The sequence below is a fragment of the Magallana gigas genome, chromosome 1 (assembly GCF_963853765.1).
Source record: "Magallana gigas chromosome 1, xbMagGiga1.1, whole genome shotgun sequence".
NCBI lineage: Eukaryota > Metazoa > Mollusca > Bivalvia > Ostreida > Ostreidae > Magallana > Magallana gigas.
The window spans coordinates 21,883,519-21,905,822 of NC_088853.1; the positions used below are offsets into that span (position 1 = coordinate 21,883,519).

General features: G+C 33.1%; 1 protein-coding gene across 1 annotated transcript in view; it reads right to left on the reverse strand.

Annotated features, from left to right (window-relative positions):
- Positions 1–22,304, reverse strand: part of LOC117688438 (putative 2'-deoxynucleoside 5'-phosphate N-hydrolase 1) — a 361,826-nt gene that overhangs the window by 285,026 nt on the left and 54,496 nt on the right. The gene's annotated exons all lie outside the window — the stretch shown is intronic.

A 22,304-nucleotide genomic window follows, 5' to 3' on the forward strand; every position in this document is an offset into this window, starting at 1 on the left:
TTAAAGTTGTTTTGCGAAAAACTGGCCGAGAACACATATTGATTTTTTTTTATGAATTGATTCAAAATTATCTCTTCTGTTATTGTGTTGAGTAAAATTAAGTTCGTCTAAATCGTTTAAAAGTTTGAAGCATAGTTTTGAAATGCGGTTTTCGACTAAGATATGCATTTTACTATATATTTCATTAAAATGGCGTTGCTTTATTTTACCAGCGATACTGTGTTTGAATCGCGATTAAATTATTACTACGCAGACGAATCTCAAATAATTTTTAAAAATAAAACCCTGAAACCTATGGATCAGGTGGACAAATTTTCAAGGTAGGTTTTCTCACAAGCAGGCTACCTTAAACATGTACGTCTACGGGTACGTTTGAAGCTACAAGTCTAATTAGACGTACACGTTATATAACTGTAAGTGTACGCGTACGTGTAAAATAATTAGATTCAACATTTTCAACACGTTAAGTCTACTCTCATTGCTTAAGAAATAATTCTATGACTTTGATGTACCCGAAAGCATAGTTGTCCTTAATTTATCGTCTGCTTTACATTACACAACATCTGATATACACTTAGTCTATATTCTTATCAAAAAATGCTACAAGTTTTCTTCTACGTGTACTTTTGATTCTACACGTTTTGTACAATTTGTAGAATAAGGCGGTATACGGAAAATGTGACGTAATACACATAAAATTAGAGGATTCCCCTAGTTACACGTACTCGTAGACGTACACGTTGAAATGCTTAACCTCTCTATTAACAAGTAATATTCTCAGGTTTGTTTATTACATTTCAAGTTCATAACATCACACAGATAGAGATTTTATGCCGATTCTATAAAGAGAAAATAAATGTCAAACGGAAAATTAATGTAAATTGAGGTAGCTATTGATTTTATCAAAAAAAAATTTAAAATGAGTTTCAAAGAACTCATCAACACAACTTAGACGACTAGATCGATTTTAACGATAGCGTTTGTTTATGATCAACTACCAGGAAAAAGCTAAATTTATAATCGCTTATCCATTGTTACATTATTTAAAGATCAATGTCAACTGTATGTGACTATTCACAATTTGTCATAGAATGCTCTTTCCGTGCAAGGGATGCACAAAGCCTGTTGTACAAGAAGGGTGACTCTCAAATTATCTACGAAGGATATAAAATAAAATACATTATATCAATAAACCAAGATGACACGTCAAATGAATCAATGTAAACAATGATTATCTTTGAACGGAGATGTATTATTAACTGTGCATAATAATAGTTTTTAAACAATGTAAAATTTAAAAAAAATGTATTTCTTATATAAAATGATGTTACACATGCATAGCAAAATCAAAATATATGTACTATTCCAATGATAAAGTGCTGCTATCCTGAAAGTTTACAAGGATAGGAAAGGATAGGATAAGATAGGAAAGGATAGGATACATAATAGAAATTATGAAGTCAAACTCTATTCTTTCCTATCCTGCATTCTGTAGCCAATCAGATTCGAGTATAAATTTCGGACTGGTTTTACGAAACGAAAATTAATTCATAAATACATTAACCGCATTAATTTTATTTGTTAAACACAGTCAAACATGTCTAAATTAAATTAATGATTAAGCTGGCTATTTATAAAGGGGTCTCACTAAAACATACTATCAGTACAAACTTCATTGAATTTTTATTAAGTTGCGTTATTTTAGATAGGAGTCAACTCGTTAAAGATACAGAAAAGTAAGCTAAAATTCGTATAAATATATCAACCATATAATAAATATGTATGTCATTAAGGTTCCTTGACACACCAAAATTTTATTGATGGATCGATAAAGAACCTTTTTTAAAGTATGGTTTCACAAAAAAAAGATTCCGATGTCGGCTTTCATTTATTTTACATATTTTTTTTTTCGTATTTTTTAAAAGATTTAAAAAAATATACGCAATTTTTTTATTTTCATTATCATCAATACTTTTTATCGAAACAATTATTAAGTTTATTTGCCATGTATTTTTACTGGTTTTTACATGTACCTGCGCTGATTTAGATTTCAGAATATCAAATGATATTTACTATAAAAGATCAATTATCATAAATAGTTCTGTACATACCTCATCCAATCTCAACAATGCTGCTGTAAAAGAATATGGGTCGTTTTCTGCACATGTATTTAAAGGGTACCTGCAGTGCCGGTCAATTTTTGATATAATAGAGATCTATGTGTAAAAACATCATCCTGAAAATTTTACAGCGATCGCATAAGTAGTTTTCGAGATATTTGGGGAAAACCCGATTGCACACCTGAACGAGTTTTGAATCAAGTCGATTTGGCGCGAGATGAACTGTGACGTCACGGGGTCAACGCCGCTGTATGAGAAACAGGAATATCGTATGAAAACTGTTCGTTTTCTTGCAATGTTTTATCGATATATGAACATTTTTTCTGTTGTTTTATTTCCTTATCAACCCTGGAAGACTAATTATACTGTTGTTTGAGTTTAACCCGTATTTTATCGAACAAAAAAGCCGAATTCGGACAATTGTTTGCTTCATGAATTTCGTCAAATGTGTAACACATTTTACATATAAATGCACACCATATGTAGCAAAATGACAATTAATCAAAGCATTATTGTTATTAGAAACATATTTTGTTAATATTGTCATTCTTTCGAATTATTTCTCAGTGACATTATTAACTGATTAATAATATTGATAATCTATAATGATATTTCGTAAAAGGTAACTCGGGGTCTATTCCTCGTATAAGGCATAAAATTACAAATGATGTCGCCCGATTATTCAATAATATTGATATCGGACCAATAACAATCAAAATAGTATGCATTCTTTAACAAACAAACACGGGATTATAAACGGATCAAGGCGAAAGTCCAAGATGGCTGCATGATTAAGTCTGTCTGGTAATCTTTTAAAAATACGATATTGGAATTTAATTTTACATTTATTCAGATTTCATAATGATTCGTTGTCAGTATTACAATTTAAGCTATACGGAGTTATAAAGCGTTTAATTGCTGACCATAGCGCTCGAAAGAACGTTGCACTTTATTAAATAAGAAATTATAAAAAAAAAAAACAACGTAATTACTTCCGAAATAATTACTTGATCACATAAAAAAGGTTTCAATTGCTGAATTATAAATTTAGTCATTATTAAGTGATTAGATAAGTAACAATAAAGGCATTTACTTCGAACATTAGATTTACTATTTAATAGTATCATGCATGATTCTTTGATCACTGAGTTGACGGACTTCAATTCAATTTATTTTCACTCAAACCGTCAACATGACGGTACATGAGGTACACATATATATATATATATAAATATTTACAAATGTATGTATAGAGTCAGAGGTACATGTACAGTACAAATTAGAGAGAGAAAAAAAAATATGAGAAAAAAGTACAAATGTTCAAGGAGGACAGACTGATTCAAAAATTTCATTTATAAATAAACAGAGTTTTTTGAGTTTTTTAAGTTTTAAAGTAGACAATAATTCACAAAATTTAAAAGTGTTTGGTCTTACACAAAATCTAGGTTCCAAGTATTTTTGTCTAATACATGAAAGAGCATTACATTCTAATATAAAGTGCATTTCATCGGCTATTTGATTTTTATTACATAATGTGCAACATCTTTCATTAAGAGGAATGCCTAACCATCTACCAGTTTCTACAGGAAGTCGGTGATTCGACGTACGGAATTTAACAAGAATTTTTCGAAGTTTTGATGGCAGAATACTCAAATATTTTTCATATCCAAAAATAAATTTGAAAGTTCTATATATATGACCTTTTGAAGAATTTGCAATATCAGCCGACCATTTCTGCACAAACTGATCCTTAAGCCTTTGCTTGACAGCATTTGTAATCCAGTTAACATTTACAGTACATTGTTCATTCCAAATGTTTGAAAAACCACACTTATTAAAAATAGAATGTATACAATCAATCCATGGGTTTTTAGAAAAGTCATTATTATATTGATTCAATAAGTATTTGTAAAGTATATGAACAATCTTATTTTCTGGCCCGGTGAACAATTTAGCCCAGTATGAAACCATTCTAGTATATATATTAACAGATAACGGAAACCTTCCGGTTTCTCCATAAACCATGTATGATGGGGTACATCTTTTTAAATTCAGTATATGTTTCAAAAATTTCAAATGAATACGTTCTATAGTTTCTATATTTTCAAAGCCCCATACTTCACATCCGTATAATAATACCGGCATTACTACTTTATCGAAAAGGTCTAACTGACACTCGACAGGTAAATTAAATTGCCTTATTTTCCTAATGACCCCATACATAGCCTTCTGTGCCTGTTCACAGAGATGTGTTTTTGCTTTTCTGAAAGACCCTGAACGTGAAAAAACAATTCCAATGTATTTAAACTCTTTCACATTTTCAATTATTTCATTTCTAAAGTAAAATTCCCTTTTTATCATTGGACCTTTAGAATATACCCTTAATACACATGTTTTAGCTGATGAATGCTTGATTTTACACAGTCTAATTTATTTTTCTGTTTTATCTTTTAACAATTGAGTAGCTAATTATACACAAATCAATTTACCCACCTAGAGGTGTGAAACCCTCTCTTCGTTCACCAGACTCGTGTACCTTGTGTATACATACCCCAGATACACGTGTGTCTGGAGCAGTGGCTTCGTTAGTTTACCTGTTTACCTGTGTCATTGTCTCGGATCACTCGTGTCCAAGGATATTATGTAATCAAAAAATGAATAATGAACATGAATTTCCCTATGTAAGCGTTTTAAGATATCGTATTCATCGGTAAAAAGGCGACGAGAATAACAAATTTAAAAATCCTTTTAAAAGAAATCCGATTGTAATAAAATAATAACGGATACAAATTTCTAGATCTACAATACTTAAAATAACAAGATAAGTCAAAACATCAGACTTATAGCAATCATTTTGGCTGAAAAATCGAATTTAATTTGTATAGCTTTGAAAGGAAATTTCCCTCCTGTTGACCTCGTGACGTCACTTCCGCTGAAGCCTCGTTATCGCCTAATTCTGTTTTCTCTTGATCAGATTTCCCAAAACAGGCTAAAATAGCCACTTTGAAGAGGCGTAACTCCGTTATTTTTGCACCAATTTCGATGCGGTTTTTTGCATTAGATTTTGGTAAATAAACTCTTTAACATATGTTTCACATCGGCTGGGCTGCAGGTACACTTTAAGGGAATTTGAAAGTTTAAACATTTCAAACTCTTGCAAGTTCAAACTCTCGCAATGAGGATGATACCAAACGTCGCAAATGTCGCAACAAATGCTAGCTTTTCTGGCAATTTTTCCAGCATATTCCGCACGGGCAAAATAAAGTAGTTTTCGAAGAAGCCTTCATTTTACGCCTTTTAAGAGCAGGCATTCTGCTGTCAATATCTTGATAACGTAATTGATCGTATGATTTGCAAACAGGAAATTATTTTGTGTTTGCGAAGTTGGTTATTTATGAAAAAATATGGACAACACATTCTCATACATTAACGATGAGGATAAATTTGACAATTTCATGGCTAACAAGGTTGACAGTTAATGTTTAAAATATCGTGACATGCTATATGAGACGGTGCAGAGAGGACGTTATATAACAGCTCTGTGTATTTATTTATCATGTACCCTGCTAGTCTGCACCACAGGTAACTAACGGACTCAGCTGTGATACCGCTACCTGTCAGGTGAATAATTGGATTATGACACGCGATATTACACACATTGAATTTATAAACAACTTAAACAACTTAAACATCAACCTACATATATGATGCTTTAATTGGAAAAAATCATATAGATATCCATTGACTTAATTTCCTTATTATCTACTATGTAATATTAATGACTTTCACAGAGAAGTATATAATTTGTAGTTGTCTTTCGTGTTTGCTGCATTATTAAAGTTCCACGGATTTTTATTCTAATGTATAAATAAATATTGACAATAAAAGTTTTTAAAACCAATCTGAGAAGAATTTAGGATCCCGGGCGCCTATTTTTGCTCCTCGGGCGCTCCCGGACGCTGTTTTATTATCCCGGGCGCTCCCGAGCGCTCCCTTGCTCTTTTTAGTGAGACCGTCACAAAGTGGTTAAGAAAATTGATGCGCACGACATTTTTGCCGATTCGGAAACAGTGTAAGTATCGTGTATAGGCTGTACAATGCATGGTAAAATTTATACATAAAAAGTTGTAATGCTTTATTTCAAGACTTCAACAATAAAAACAGAAGTATTCCGTCTACGAAGGATTTGACATTCAGTAGACATGTATCTTAACAAGAAACGAACGCTTTTTGGTGTAAATATCACGTTTCACATAATTTCTTCGATGGCCGATTACAAGGACGTATAAAACCCGATAATAAACCGAACATATCAAATAAAGTAATGTTAGCTTACTACAAATGCGTAAGAATTTATATTTTATCAATACATTCAAGTGATAAAGCAACAAATGCAAAACTTTAATTTATTCATAAAGTAATGCTTTACCGAATTGTGTTTCCTTTTATTGGTGACCGAATTATCCGATTACCGATTGTCTTTCTTAATATTTTATTATAAGGACAAGCATTTGATTAATAGTATGATTAAGTAATAAATAAAAGTTCTTCATCTCCTTTGAAATCATTATTACACATAATATCTAGTAAAAGCAAAGCATTAATTGCTTACGTTTTCTGCTTTGTTTACGCAATTGAGTACATTCCGCATACAATTAAATATCACCGATGCGCAGGTGAATAAGTTACCTCGTTCCAAAGATTTTCGGTTTGATTTATTAATTAGACGTTTCAATTATTACAACAGTAGATAAATTGTTAATAAAATAATAATGTTCTTAAATTTCGTTTTATTTAACCTTTATTTCTAAATTTGGACAGTATGGGATAGGATAGGATAGAGCTTTTTTCAGGATATGATACAGGATACAGAATGCAGAATACGATAGGATTGTTTTGTCAGCTTTCACGATAGCAGCACTGTACATGTAATAAAGTACAAAAACACCATTATTAGAACGATTAATGAACTTTGGAGATATATCTGAGTGCATCTCTTTGTATTTAACATATAGTTCTTTCCTACGTAGCAATAATTGTACATTTTGGTATGTTGTAAAAATTGCATCTTATCATTACAGCATCATCCAATTAGCGACCTAGATTTAAATGCTTTTATAGTTATTGATATTACCGGATAAATAACTGAACATGACTGTAATGTTTACATGTATGTCGTTATATGCAATATTTTAATGGGTTTTTTTAAAAATCTAATCAAACTCAAAAATATTTTTATCTACTTCACACGAAAGAGAATCAAGAGAATTAAACACAAATAGTACACAAAGCGAGATTTGAAGCGGTATTTCTCTGTTCATTGGGCATGTCTCTTTTAAAAAGACTTTTTTCTAACTTATCTTTCATAACAATAACACTACAATGTTTCTTTTATGTATTTATCTAAGTAAAGGCATAAAAAACAAAACGGCGCTCTCATATAAAAGCAAATTTATTATAAGAAGGAGATTTTATTTCGTAAACTGAAGTAAGGTATACTGATGTTTACTTCCGCGTTTCCTCGATTTTTAAGCCCTTTAAAGTTATCGGGATCGAGATCCAAATATTATTAAAACTTCCTTCTTCCACTCGCTTCGCTCTCGAGCAGACGTACTTTTACTTTTACTTTTACTCTCTGGCTCTTTTCCTGCTTTTGCTCTTTCTGTCAAGAGCCTTAAATACTGTCTCACCATAGAGCACACCCTTCTGTCAAATCATGCTTATTAGTCTGAAGATGTTCTTTCGCTTTCTTAACACCTTTTATTATTTTCGCCAGGAAATTAAAACGCCGCTCGTACAAACAAGTGATATTAGCTTGACCAACTAAAACAACTGTTTATTCTACCAGTGTCAGCATGTCGAGAACTGTGAACGGCCTTATAATCTGAGGGATTTTCTTTTGAATAAATGTCAGGCTTTTATTCTGCATTTTCGAAAATTTCATAGCATTAAAATCTATGAAATCCTCCACAAAATCATTATCATTGGGAGATGTACAGAAAGCATTCGCAGGCAAAGGGACAACATCTAAAATGTTACGTTTGATGCTGTCTTTTGTCAGATGTTGATAAAAATAATTCTGACAATAAGCAGCCATGCTGCCATCAAGCGAGAATGAATTCTCACCTTCTGTAGGATCAAATCTTTCTCCATCAGATTCTGCCTCTAAAAAAATAACATTAGAGTTGTCATGCAACTCTGTTTCCTGATGACTATCATTATCATCAGAGATATCGGATCTCTCAGAGTTTTGTCCCGATTCGTACGGGTCACTCTCAGAGTCATTCATGTTGCTATTTATTTTGCAATAATGCACAACGTGCCTCAAAAAACACACAACGTGTCAGGGAAATGCACAACGTGCCTTTTTTATCTGTTTAATGTATTGAACCGAAAAAAATCGAAAACTTTCGACAAAACAAGTAGATTAAATCCGATTTTATACTTTGTCCGAAAAAGCACGTCTGCTCGAGAGCGAAGACAGCGGAAGAAGGAAGTTTTGATAATATTTGGATCTCGATCCCGATAACTTTAAAGGGCTTGCGAATCGAGGAAACGCGGAAGTAAACATCATTATACCTTACTTCAGTTTACTCATAAAATTATAATTTCATTGCGTGCGCTAAAGCGCACTTATAAAATTTTCAATTTTAGTACATAATTCATATTGCAAGACATTTTAGTAAACTTGTTCAATGTCATAGCTGATATGCAATGTTGATAAGTTAAATAAAGAAACGTTCAAAACGTATTTCAAAATATACATGAGCAGTGTAATATTGGCATATACATACATACTAAATAAGCAACTTGTGTTGTTTTTTAACGGACATTTAAATACAATATTGTCTCAATACATACATGCAGAGTTGCTCCACATGTACATTTTTCACTTTTTAAAGTTTCTTTTATAACAATAAAAAGAGATGTTACATATGTAAACATTTTGCATTACAAAATACAGTTTAAAAAAAGAAATACAACAAATACAATAGCATACGCTGAAATAAAAAAAAGAAATAACGAAATAACAACAAACCAATTTAGACATATGGTATGATATAATACATGTACGATACGATAAGTCGCCTGATACAAAATAACTGTAATTATACACCGTATCTAATAATATTCGAAATGATCAACATTTCTCTCTTTTTGTATGGCTCTCACATCGAAAAATATCAAATCAGCGATACAATTATCTGCTATAATAAAAATGTTAAAATACTATCATCAACATAAATTTATCCTAGCCTGTCAAATCCGAAAATATGTATGTTCGACAGGTATAAATAAAGTTGAAACACGATAATATCTCTGTTTTAGTTTATACTTGTTAATCACTTAAAATCTCTGACACCTTACACTTTACAAACACTTTCAACTAACGTGTTCATGATGCAGCAGTTTTTTTTAGCAGTTAATAAATAAATTTAACATATCAGAAATATGTTAGCACACTGACTCGGTAATGTAAAGTAAAAAAGAACACAGCTGAAATTAGGAACATTGAACTTATATCATGAATATGATAAACTTAATTTTAAACTTTATATTTAAATGAATATAATTCATACTACTTATTCAAATTTAATTATCAAATTATAAGCAATATAGAGAGCTAAGAATTTTGAATTACGTATGCGAGTTTTGGTGAAATCTTGACCTTGCACCTTAAGCCTACGTATTTATTATGTTGTTATTTACTTTTTAAAAATTAGAATTTCAGTAAGTGTTATTACTGAAATAATATTTGCAATAAAGATATTGAAGATGTTAAGAACTATGAGAGACATTGGTTCATTATACATGTTCTCTCTCTCAAAGTTTGAAGACACGTTTTGAGTACCGCATATGCTTTTGCGAGACTTTGTTACATGCTTCCATACCTTTGTATTGAGTCGAGAAACGTAAACAAAGACGGACAAAGTCATGGATGACGTCACAATGCTCTCGCGCTATATTTCCCACGATAAAGGACTATATATGGTATGGGCCTAAAATGGCCCCCTAAAAGGAATATCATTATTTTACTGTAATTCTTTGTTTTCTTTGTACAGATATATATGTGATGTTTTTACTTAATGTTCATTTTGATTCAAGTGCCCACAATTTAGAAATACGGCATTGTAAAGTCAACCTTTTCCCGCCATTTTTGCATTTTAGCATAAAAAAGCTTGTTTTCAAGCAGTTTTTCTTTCAAGAAACATAGAGCGCATGCTTGAACCAACAAAATATTTTAATCAGAGATGTATCTAGCAAAGTCTTATAAGTGACAAAAAATGTGTCCTGGTTCAAGCATGCGCTCTATATTTCCCATTCGTAAAAAGATGAGAAAAATGTCTATTTTCGACTGATTTTGATTGAATTATAGAAATAGCGTCCCTTCTGATGTCATATACTGCAAGTGACTGCAAATAAATCAAACACATATGTGAAAAATACATTTTATATCAACTCTTCTAAATTATAACATTACATTTTATTGTACCCGAAAACTTTAAAAAATGGTGAATTATGGGGGCCAAATTTGACGCTTATCATATATAGTTCTTTAGAGGTGGATCAAGCATCTGAGTGTACTAGCTATTTCAGTATATAGACTGCGATACCTGCCTCACTGACATATGATTTGTTTTTAATTATTTTTATAGAGATTATATAAATATATACTAGCAAGAGCAATACTTTACTGTCATATCAATCTATTTTTAAGCTAATTGTGCATGCATGTACAGTAGGCAGGTAAGTATATGAGTAGGAAGGAAATAAACAATAGGACATTATGAACTAAATAAAAAGGAATAAAATGAAAAAATAAACAGTTTAAAAAATTATGTTGATATTGCTTATAGTCAAACCATTTTGGACCATTTTTGGGTGTTCGTGGCTCAAATCCTTTGAAAGTGGGAAATTACACAACCTTCAAACAGGGACCGCTCTCTCTCTCTCTCTCTCTCTCTCTCTCTCTCTCTCTCTCTCTCTCTCTCTCTCTCTAGGGGTAGGGGGTTGCGCTGTATGTACATGTATCATAACCATTAAAATTAGTACCTTTGGCATACTTATTGTACATTAATACTCTCTCAAACATTCTTTGACATAAGTTGATACCTAAATAACACTATGTTGACAATGATGCAAGGTATGTGTAATTCTTGCTGCGCTCGCCAGAACGGTAGCACCGTAAAACATATTTTTTTTATTTAGCATAGTTATACTAAAGGATTTGTTGTTTCACGGGGGGAGAAAGGCATATGTCTACAGACAAAAAAAACAGTTTGCTTTGAAATGATTCACAACATTGATAACAAATATGAGAGAAAAGGAAAATTTACTTTTATATCCAATGTTAAAATAAAAGAATTAAGTTTTTGCACATATCGGCCGCTAAATAATATTTTCCTCACTAATAGAGACCGATTTCAACAACCCCCCCCCCCCCCGTAAGCAAAACAATTTGTTTAAAAATTAATAATTTGAGTAAAAAGTTCCTTTTGATATAAATCAATAATGATTTGAATATACTATTTTAGTAAATAACTTTGTTTCTGAATATCTTACAAAAATTCCGATACATTTAGATTAAATTTAAAATGTAGGCGGAAAACGGCCGTTAGCGTTTGCAGCTCTTTATATATACTCCCAATTCTATTAAGCATCTAAAAAAAAATACCAAGTGTCTGCAGCTATAAATGATTTTTTCATCGCTTGGACGACTTACATTGGCATTAGCATTAATCGTTGACAACAATTAATTGTTTTATTTCGAATACAGCAATAATTAGTCTTTTGGTTCTTTTGGTTTCTATCGATATGATTTACTTGAGATCAAACCCCTGTAGGACCACCCCTTGTGTCCACTTTCGGTTCTACTGTTAGTGGTGTTTTGTTTCAATCGCTTTTATGGATATCAATGACCCGATCTATCAACTACTGAACTTGCTTTCCAGTGATACGTCTTCACATGGAGCAGTTGTTAGAGTTTTGTTTCCATTGCTTAAATTCAAATCAGCCTCAGCCTTCATTAGGTAATGGTCCACTTATCGTTGCCCTTTTTCACATGCAGCTATACGAAGTATTTTGTTCCCATTTCTTTGACTGACTGGCATTTATCAGAAAATAGAGCATCTGTTAATGCCCAATTTCTTATCAACTGTTGGTGGTGTTTTTTGTTTTCTTTTGCTTTTCTTACTTTCATTGGCATCAGCGATGACCTTATTTAGTTCTTTTACAACAATCCAATGTTTTTTTTCAAATGCAACTATAAGTGGGGTTTTGTTTCCAACGCTTTGATTGATATTAACCCAAGCTTTTATCAATTGTTTGACCACAGTAATATATCCCCTTTCACATGCAACTACAAGTGGTGTTTTAATTCCATTACTTTGATTGACATCAGCTCCAGATTTTATTAGCTCCACTACCACATAAGAGTGCTCTCTTTCACATGCAGTTGTTAGTGGTGTTTTGTTTCCATCGCTTTGATTGACATTAGCTCCCGCTTTTATTAGCTCTTTGACCACATAATAGTATCCTTTTTCACATGCAGTTATTAGTGGTGTTTTGTTTCCATCGCTTTGATTGACATCAGCTCCCGCTTTTATTAGCTCCTGGATCACATAATGGTGTCCTTTTTCACATGCAGTTGTTAGTGGTGTTTTGTTTCCATCGCTTTGATTGACATCAGCTCCCGCTTTTATTTGCTCTTCAACGCCAACATGATGTCCTTTTTCACAAGCAGTTGTTAGTTGTGTTTTGTTTCCATCGCTTTGATTGACATCAGCTCCCGCTTTTATTAGCTCCTCGACAACATAAGAGTGTTCTCTTTCACAAGCAGTTGTTAGTGGTGTTTTGTTTCCATCGCATTGATTGACATCAGCTCCCGCTTTTATTAGCTCCTGAATCACATAATGGTGTCCTTTTTCACAGGCAGTTGTAAGTGGTGTTTTGTTTCCATCGCTTTGATTGACATCAGCTCCCGCTTTTAAAAGCTCCACGACCACATAAGAGTGTTTTCTTTCACATGCAGTTGTTAGTGGTGTTTTGTTTCCATCGCTTAGATTGAAATCAGCTCCCGCTTTTATTAGCTCCTCGACAACATCATCGTATCCTTTTTCACATGCAGTTGTTAGTGGTGTTTTGTTTCCATCGCTTAGATTGAAATCAGCTCCCGCTTTAATTAGCTCCTCGACCACATCATCGTGCCCTTTTTCACATGCCGTTGTTAGTGGTGTTTTGTTTCCATCGCTTTGGTTTACATCAGCTCCCGCTTTTATTAGCTCCTCGACTATAAAATGGTGTCGTCTTTCACATGGAGTTGTAAGTGGTGTTTCGTTTTCATCGCATTGATTGTCATCATCTCCCGCTTTTATTGGCTCCACAACCACATAATAGTATCCTCTTTCACATGCAGTTGTTAGTGGTGTTTTGTTTCCATCGCTTTGATTGACATCAGCTCCCGCTTTTATTAGCTCCTGGATAACATAATGGTATCCTTTTTCACATGCAGTTGTTAGTGGTGTTTTGTTTCCATCGCTTTGATTGACATCAGCTCCCGCTTTTATTAGCTCCTGGATAACATAATGGTGTCCTTTTTCACATGCAGTTGTTTGTGGTGTTTTGTTTCCATCGCTTTGATTGACATCAGCTCCCGCTTTTATTAGCTCCTCGACCACATCATCGTATCCTTTTTCACATGCAGTTGTTAGTGGTGTTTTGTTTCCATCGCTAATATTGAAATCAGCTCCCGCTTTTATTAGCTCCTCGACCACATCATCGTGTCCTTTTTCACATGCAGTTGTTAGTGGTGTTTTGTTTCAATCGCTTTGATTGACGTCGGCTCCTGCTTTTAGTAGCTCCTCGACAACATCATCGTGTCCTTTTCCACATGCCGTTGTTAGTGGTGTTTTGTTTCCATCGCTTTGGTTGACATCAGCTCCCGCTTTTATTAGCTCCTCGACTACAAAATGGTGTCGTCTTTCACATGAAGTTGTAAGCGGTGTTTCGTTTTCATCGCATTGATTGTCATCATCTCCCGCTTTTATTGGCTCCACAACCACATAACAGTATCCTCATTCACATGCAGTTGCTAGTGGTGTTTTGTTTCCATCGCTTTGATTGACACCAGCTCCCGATTTTATTTGCTCTTCAACGCCAACATGATGTCCTTTTTCACAAGCAGTTGTTAGTGGTGTTTTGTTTCCATCGCTTTGATTGACATCAGCTCCCGCTTTTATTAGCTCCTCGACAACATAAGAGTGTTCTCTTTCACAAGCAGTTGTTAGTGGTGTTTTGTTTCCATCGCATTGATTGACATCAGCTCCCGCTTTTATTAGCTCCTGAATCACATAATGGTGTCCTTTTTCACAGGCAGTTGTTAGTGGTGTTTTGTTTCCATCGCTTAGATTGAAATCAGCTCCCATTTTTATTAGCTCCTCGACAACATCATCGTATCCTTTTTCACATGCATTGTTAGTGGTGTTTTATTTCCATCGCTTTGATTGAAATCAGCTCCCGCTTTTATTAGCTCCTCGACTACAAAATGGTGTCGTCTTTCACATGGAGTTGTAAGTGGTGTTTCGTTTTCATCGCATTGATTGTCACCATCTCCCGCTTTTATTGGCTCCACAACCACATAATAGTATCCTCTTTCACATGCAGTTGTTAGTGGTGTTTTGTTTCCATCGCTTTGATTGACATCAGCTTCCGCTTTTATTAGCTCCTGGATCACATAATGGTGTCCTTTTTCACATGCAGTTGTTAGTGTTGTTTTGTTTCCATCGTTTTGATTGACATCAGCTCCCGCTTTTATTAGCTCCTCGACCACATAGTGGTGTCCTTTTTCACATGCCGTTGTTAGTGGTGTTTTGTTTCCATCGCTTTGATTGACATCAGCTCCCGCTTTTATTAGCTCCTCGACTACAAAATGGTGTCGTCTTTCACATGGAGTTGTAAGTGGTGTTTCGTTTCCATCGCATTGATTGTCATCATCTCCCGCTTTTATTGGCTCCACAACCACATAAAACTGTTTCTATTAAGAAAGAGGATTTTCTATTCGTGTCCTCTTTTTTTCAGTGCAAAATGAAAAATGAACGCAATGCAATAACAGAAATGAACATGAATTTTATTCATTTTGGTCGTTGAATACAAATAAATTGGTGAACCCAACATCTTTTTTACACAAAAGCACATTTTACAGTATCTTTAAACCTTCATATTCCACAAATACAGTCAAAATATTGGTGAATTCATCAATTTCATTCATCGATTATTTCACTTACGAATAAACTTGGTGGGTCTACCAATAATAATATATTGGCGATTCTATTATTTTGAACAGCATAAAATATCTCACTCACAGAGGACCCTGGTGGTTCCACCAATTTTATTCATCAAATATCTCACTTACGAATAAACTTGGTGGGTCCACCAATAATTAGGTATTGGCGATTCTATTATTATGAACAGCATAAAATATTTCATGCACAGAGGACCATGGTGGTTTCACCAAAAATAAAGTGTGAAATTGTCTGTATACAGTTTTGTATTTCATTCAAAGAATTGGTGAACCCACCAACAAAGCAATAATAGAACAGATGACAAAAACAAAACCCTTTCGAATGCCTAAAAATCAACAATTCTGCAAACAATGTTTGGTGGTTCCACCAATAGTCAAAGAGGTTAAATTTTCTAATATATCAATATATCAATAACTACTACACTGAACAAATTTTAAGAACTTGTCCAAAATGAAAAATGATGTCACTATTTCAATACTTGGTGGATCCACCAATATAAAATTGTGCGAAATGTGAAATGAAACTAAAAATCCAAATTGGTGGACTCACCAAGAATTTTAAAAGGTTTATAAATCGCTGTGTTAAATATAGCATTGGTTGGGCAACCAACAAACGGACAAGAAAGTTGGTGAATCCACCTGAGAGATCACATAAACGTATTTTTGGTTTTCGCTGATGCAGACTAGTGGAATAAATTTACCTTGTTAGACTCACTAAAAACAAGCACTTTCACTTTAAATTTACATATACTTTGTGGATCTACGAAGACTTGTTGACCAAAATAGATTACAAACCTGGTGCATGCACACACACAAAAAATAAAATCCCCCAAAAGCACTTTTTTCACTGTCAAATAAAAAGATAGATTTGTCGGAGTCTGCTCTTCCTGTGAGTCAAAAGTTTTCCTTTTTAACTGGATTATCAATGGCAGAACAAAATGATATTATAAAAGATAAAAGCAAACATTATCATCACTCACTCCTAGGAGCAACTTATATGGATTTCCACCGATGGTATGTGTTGTAAATAAACTAGTCACCGTCACTATTATCATTTCAATAATTGTGTTGATTATTCTTGTAGAAAATCACCGACACTACTCTCTGGTCATATTTTAAAGAGTTTACGAATTATCGACATACGCATAATTTGTCTATCCTCCTCCGGCTTCTAGATGGAGGTCGTGCCAAAGGGATTTAATGTGTAAACCAACACAGCGATCTGTAAAAGAAGTGCAAAACTGGATAATTATGAATATGAAAAGAAATCATCAACTTTTTTTTTTGATATGATAAACTTTCACAAAGATGATTGTACTTGATTTTGTCAGTTCAAGTACAGAGTAAATGAAAGAAAATATTGTCACATTAAGTTCATGTTGAGGTCATGCGTTGAAGTTTAGAATAATCAATATAATGTTGATATCTCGAAAAAAGTTGCAAAAAGAAAACCAAGTACTTAGTTTCAGTTTAGTATCTAAATAATGACGCAATAATCAATGTGTTGTCAATGTTGAAAAAGTACAAGTCTCTCATGATAGTAAATAATATTTCATAATTTGTTTGCTGCCAAAATAGTTTTTCATATGTATTGTTTCATGAAGATGGCTATAGAATACATGTTTTAACTAAACAGCCCCTCAATTATCCAGGGCCGGAGAGCAATAATACCGGATTAAATGAAAAATAAAAATAAAAATTTGTGAACAAAACTCGAGCCTTGTTATTGTTTACATGTGTGTTATATTGATATAAGCTTCAATCTAATGTTACTTTTTGTAGTTGATAAAATTATTTATGAGTACATTGAATGAGTTTATCTTGTTTCCACAGGTTACTTTGTCAAAGAAAATGTAATTTCTTTACTTTACAAAAATCACATTATTTGTAAGCAAATATAAGACTCGAGCTTTGTTTACATAACAACGATTTCTTTCCTCTGTATCTCGCTTGTAACGTGACTTCTAACATTCAAATCTGGGTAAATCGTTTAAAGTAGACAACAAAAATAATTTTTACATACAATAAAACTTTCATCTGAAATCGTATGTAAGTCCCTTTAAAGTATTCTGTACTTACATGGGTGTAGTCTAATTGTTGAAACCATATTAAATAGTATACATGTACTTTATAGAATACTAGTAGATAGAATTATGGTGAAAGAGTGATCTATGTTTGATCAAGGGCAGATTAGCAAACAATCTCTTTTTTTCAAAAGTTGTAAGGAAAAAACATAGTTAGAGCTTAATGTATCACAGTCTAAAATCAGAATTCATGTTTGAAATTGACTAGACTTCTTAAAAATTGACATAAACGCAGGAGAAGCGACCAAAAAGGGCCCAAATCCTGACGCTAAGTGCAGTCATCCTTTAATGCAATTTACAGCTATGTATACCTACAGTGATCTATAAAAAATCACAAACTGCACGAAATAATCATGGACATATACATCTTGCTGATTTATATGCATTGTAATTTAGATAATTTTTAACAATAATTTTATCAATTTGTTAAAAGAAAGATGTAAACATAAACGAGGGTATGCTTTATTTGATGATTCATACAGGTAATATGAAGGTAGCGAAAATTGCAGAAAAATTTAAATAACCCGAAACCGCGGATTCTGGCCACACCCTGTGATAAGAAACCCTACCCTGTTGTTGTTGAATTAATTATTTTTGACTTTACAGTCTTTCTTAAAATTCTTTCAGTTTCAGTAGAGATAAATAAGAAGAGTTTCAACCATTTTATATGGAACGCCGGGGCTGTCTTATATGAGGATTTAACATTATAACCAGTGTTCTCCTCATTATATTTGGTAGTATATTCATTATATGAGGTCTTTTTTTTTTGCATTATATCGTGTGCATTTCCCATTATATATAGTACTTCTTTCATTATATGATGTAGTTATTTCACTATAGTATGTACATCTATCATTATATGAGGTGCTTCCAACATAATATGAGTTGCACTCCAACATTATATGAGGTGCTTCTAACATTCTATGCGGTCGTTCTAACATTATATGCGGTGAACACAACATTATATTATGTACTTCTCACATTACATACAGTATATTCCTTATTATATGTAGTATTTCTGTTATTATGATGATGATGAACATTAAATATTATGTCCGGTCCTGTCAGCATTCCGTGCGGTAGTCTATGCATTTCGTTGTGATGTAGACACAGTATTATATGCTGTGCTTTCATCTCTTTCGGAAGCTTTTTTTCGGAAGTCGTGCTTTGAAAAAAATGGATGATATTTTACGGGACCTTAAAATTTATAGATGGATGTACCCATTGCCGGGCAATGCTATTTGTCTAGGCTCCCTGCTTAAACATTCTTAAATACTTGATGAGTATTACAGTATATCTTTCCAAATTATAAGGCTTGAAAATAGATCTGCACATTGTCTATCTAAGTTTTTCACCTGATAAGTTTTAAAAAAAATAATTTCAATACTACACAAATCACAATGCATAATTTAAAGTTAAGTTTTTTTTTCCATATTTCTAGGACCTTGCCAAAATTTTAAATTATTCTTTAGAAATACCCATTTAGCGTTAAAGAAATTCTTATTTCTTGGTTTTGGAAAAGAGGTGGGTGGAAATAAATATTCGATCTGTTCCTGAATACTTAATACAATATTCATTGTTGGGCCTTCCTGATATATACATGTTCGCTTGCCAAAGGTACACGATTCGTACGGTTAGTTAGCACAGAGTCATTTTAATTTTTTAAGTTTAAGCTTTTTTATGCCCCCGTCCTAATCGAAAATTCGGAAGTATATAGTTTTTGCCTTGTTCGTCCATCTGTTTGTCCGCAAAAAATAGATCTTGGCCTTAACTTTTGAGTTGGTGGGGCAATTGCTTTCATATTTCACAGATGTATTCCTTGTGACAACATTTTCTTGAAGTACCGCCAAATTAATAATTATCGTTTACTTAAAATTTGTAATTTAGATTATATTTATCCCAGATAGTAAACTTTACATCTGTATTTAATGAAGATGAATGAGCAGTTTATGAAATTTTAGGACACCCCTCCCACGTCCATTCTTCTCTCAATGCACGCCATTCGAGCTTGAAAAATCGTCGGTAATGTCTGCATATTATATAATTGGCATATTGAATTCATAAAGAAGTAAGACCTTTATTCGTGTACACATACAGATTAAATGTTGACAACTTATATGTTCTGTTCCCGCTATTATACTGTTTTTATTTTGATAATTTATATTTAGTAAAACTATTTTTTATGGATTTTATGTCCACGTGTCCGGTATAGAGCTCATGCACACAAGTACGAGAGTTCAGCTTCACACCTCTACTTGCATTTGATTTTATTTTTTAAGTAAACCAAAAATAGTACAACTCTCCTGTGATGGAAATAGAATATAAATATACATATTTCTGTTTTCACACGAGATGCCCCCTCTACCCCGGCATATTGTATCCTGCTGTCGTTTCAATAAATAAATAGAACTGTTGTTACTTCAACTGCATAGGCGTCGGAACCCCGGGGGGGGGGGGGGGGCGGGTGGGGGTGGGGGCAGCCCAATTTTTTTTTTTTTGCAAAGTTAGACCAAACGATTAGGAGTATAGCATCATGGAGGGTTCAGCCCAGCCCCCCCCCCCACACTTTCAATTTGCTTCCGACGCCACTGAATTGTACCAAATTGTAAATTGTCAATATGAAATTTAATCATAAATTTAAACCTGATTGATCTCCAATGATAGATTTACAGTGAAGTCGTTTCCAAACCGAGTCGTACCTAAACCGACTTTATCAAATGATTCGTCATACTAAAAACTCTGCGTTTATATTCCAGAGAGATTCCGAAAATAAGCTTCCGAAAGATCATCATCATAAAGATGAAAGCACAGCATATAATACTGTGTCTACATCACAACGAAATGCAAAATCTACCGCACGGAATGCTGACAGGACCGGACATAATATTTAATTCATCTTCATACTAATAACAGAAATACTACATATATTAAGGGATATACTGAATGTAATGTGAGAAGTACATAATATAATGTTGTGTTCACCGCATATAATGTTAGAACGACCGCATATAATGTTAGGAGGACCTCATATAATGTTGGAAGCACCTCATATAATTATAGATGTACATAATATAGTGAAATAACTGCATCATATAGTGAAAGAAGTACTATATATAATGGAAAATGCACACGATATTATGTAAAAAAGACCTCATATAACGAATATACTACCAAATATAATGAGGAGAACACTGGGTATAATGTTAAATCCCCATATAAGACAGCCCCGGCGTTCCATAATTTTACGTGTATATTAATAGTGTATGACCATATTGGCCTACTGAGTGTATCAGGTGACAAAACAAAATCATATTTGCTCGTATGTTAATTTTAAATCTGTTAAAGAAGATATACATTCGGCGGGAATCTAGGCGCACACGGAGAATGAAAATCCCATCGATTTATTTTGCACATTTTCCGAATTATAACGGTAATTTGGTTTTTGTTGAACGTGAAATGGGTAGAAAATGTTTGTAATGCAAAGATTGTATCAAAATATGGGTCTATAGCCTGTCACAAGTTATTGCCTCCATCACTTTTTGATGATTTAAAAAAACAACAACAACACATATCTATGAAAGAAATGCTGTTGAAATCGATAAAAGGAAAGATATCAAAGATATCTTCATTGACAAATTATCATTTTTCATTCATTAAAGTTCACAGGAACGAAAACAAATTTCTTACGGAGATTTATAATGGGAAATGTTTACATCTTTCCTCCATTCGGAAGTACTCGGGATACCTCGCACAATTGTTCAACGTTATCATCCGGGCTTGTTGATGCAATGTAAAATCCCCATAGACTTTCTAATTTGGGATGTGTATTGAAATTTGAAGCGGTAAAGGGTGCGTTTTAAAACAAATAATCTGGACATTATTTTTATTTGTGGATGAACGTAGTTTGGAATCAGAGGTATTTATGATTATCGAAATATTAAGCGAAAAGTGGTGGAATCAAAAACTCGAGAGAGAGAGTATAGATATAGCAACACGATGCAATTCATGCAAAATCCTACTTATTCATTGTTGACTTTGAATGATTTTGTCGTCTCTGGGTCTTCTCTATTAGTTATAATAGTTATAGTTGTTTACGTGCTAAAACGTTGCAATCTACGTGTCTTAATAGATAAAGCTAATTTTTTAACTGATTAATCTTACTTTCACAAGGTCTGTGGATTTGATTGGTACCCTCGATATCTCCAAACAAGTTTTTGCCTTAAAAGCCTCGTAATATCTCTAAAAACCGTCAACTGACCTCTGACAAAAGTAAGTTTAATTCACGTGGTGATCAAGTGTCGTCATTTATACGTGTTAACAAACTACAATACTTCACTTACATGTAAGTTATATTGGCTAAGCGAAAATAGTGGTTAAAATATAATGATTTAGTTTGAATGATTCCTGTCTCCTTTAGTATTTTCCCATCATTTTCCTGATTATTTTTGTTTCAAAGTATAGTAAATGAGAATATGTTTAAGGCATTTTATATTTAAATTTCACTGCACTGAAACTATAGAAAAAATACATGTAGCTATGTCTACTTACACTCGTGATTAACAATTATTTTCAATGAAATCGTTTTCATTGGTCACCTCTTTGCATATGCTGATTGAATTTAAATTGTACATAAATCTTATTTTTAGAATTAAACTTCATATTTATTAAAACTTTTATCTCCTTTTTGATAACGTGTTAGATCCCGCAAGTGACATCCAGATGCTAAAATTATTCAGTTATGTTTGAAGAAATTAGGTAGCCAGGTAAGAATGGTATATATAAGGAAAGTATATCGCTAAA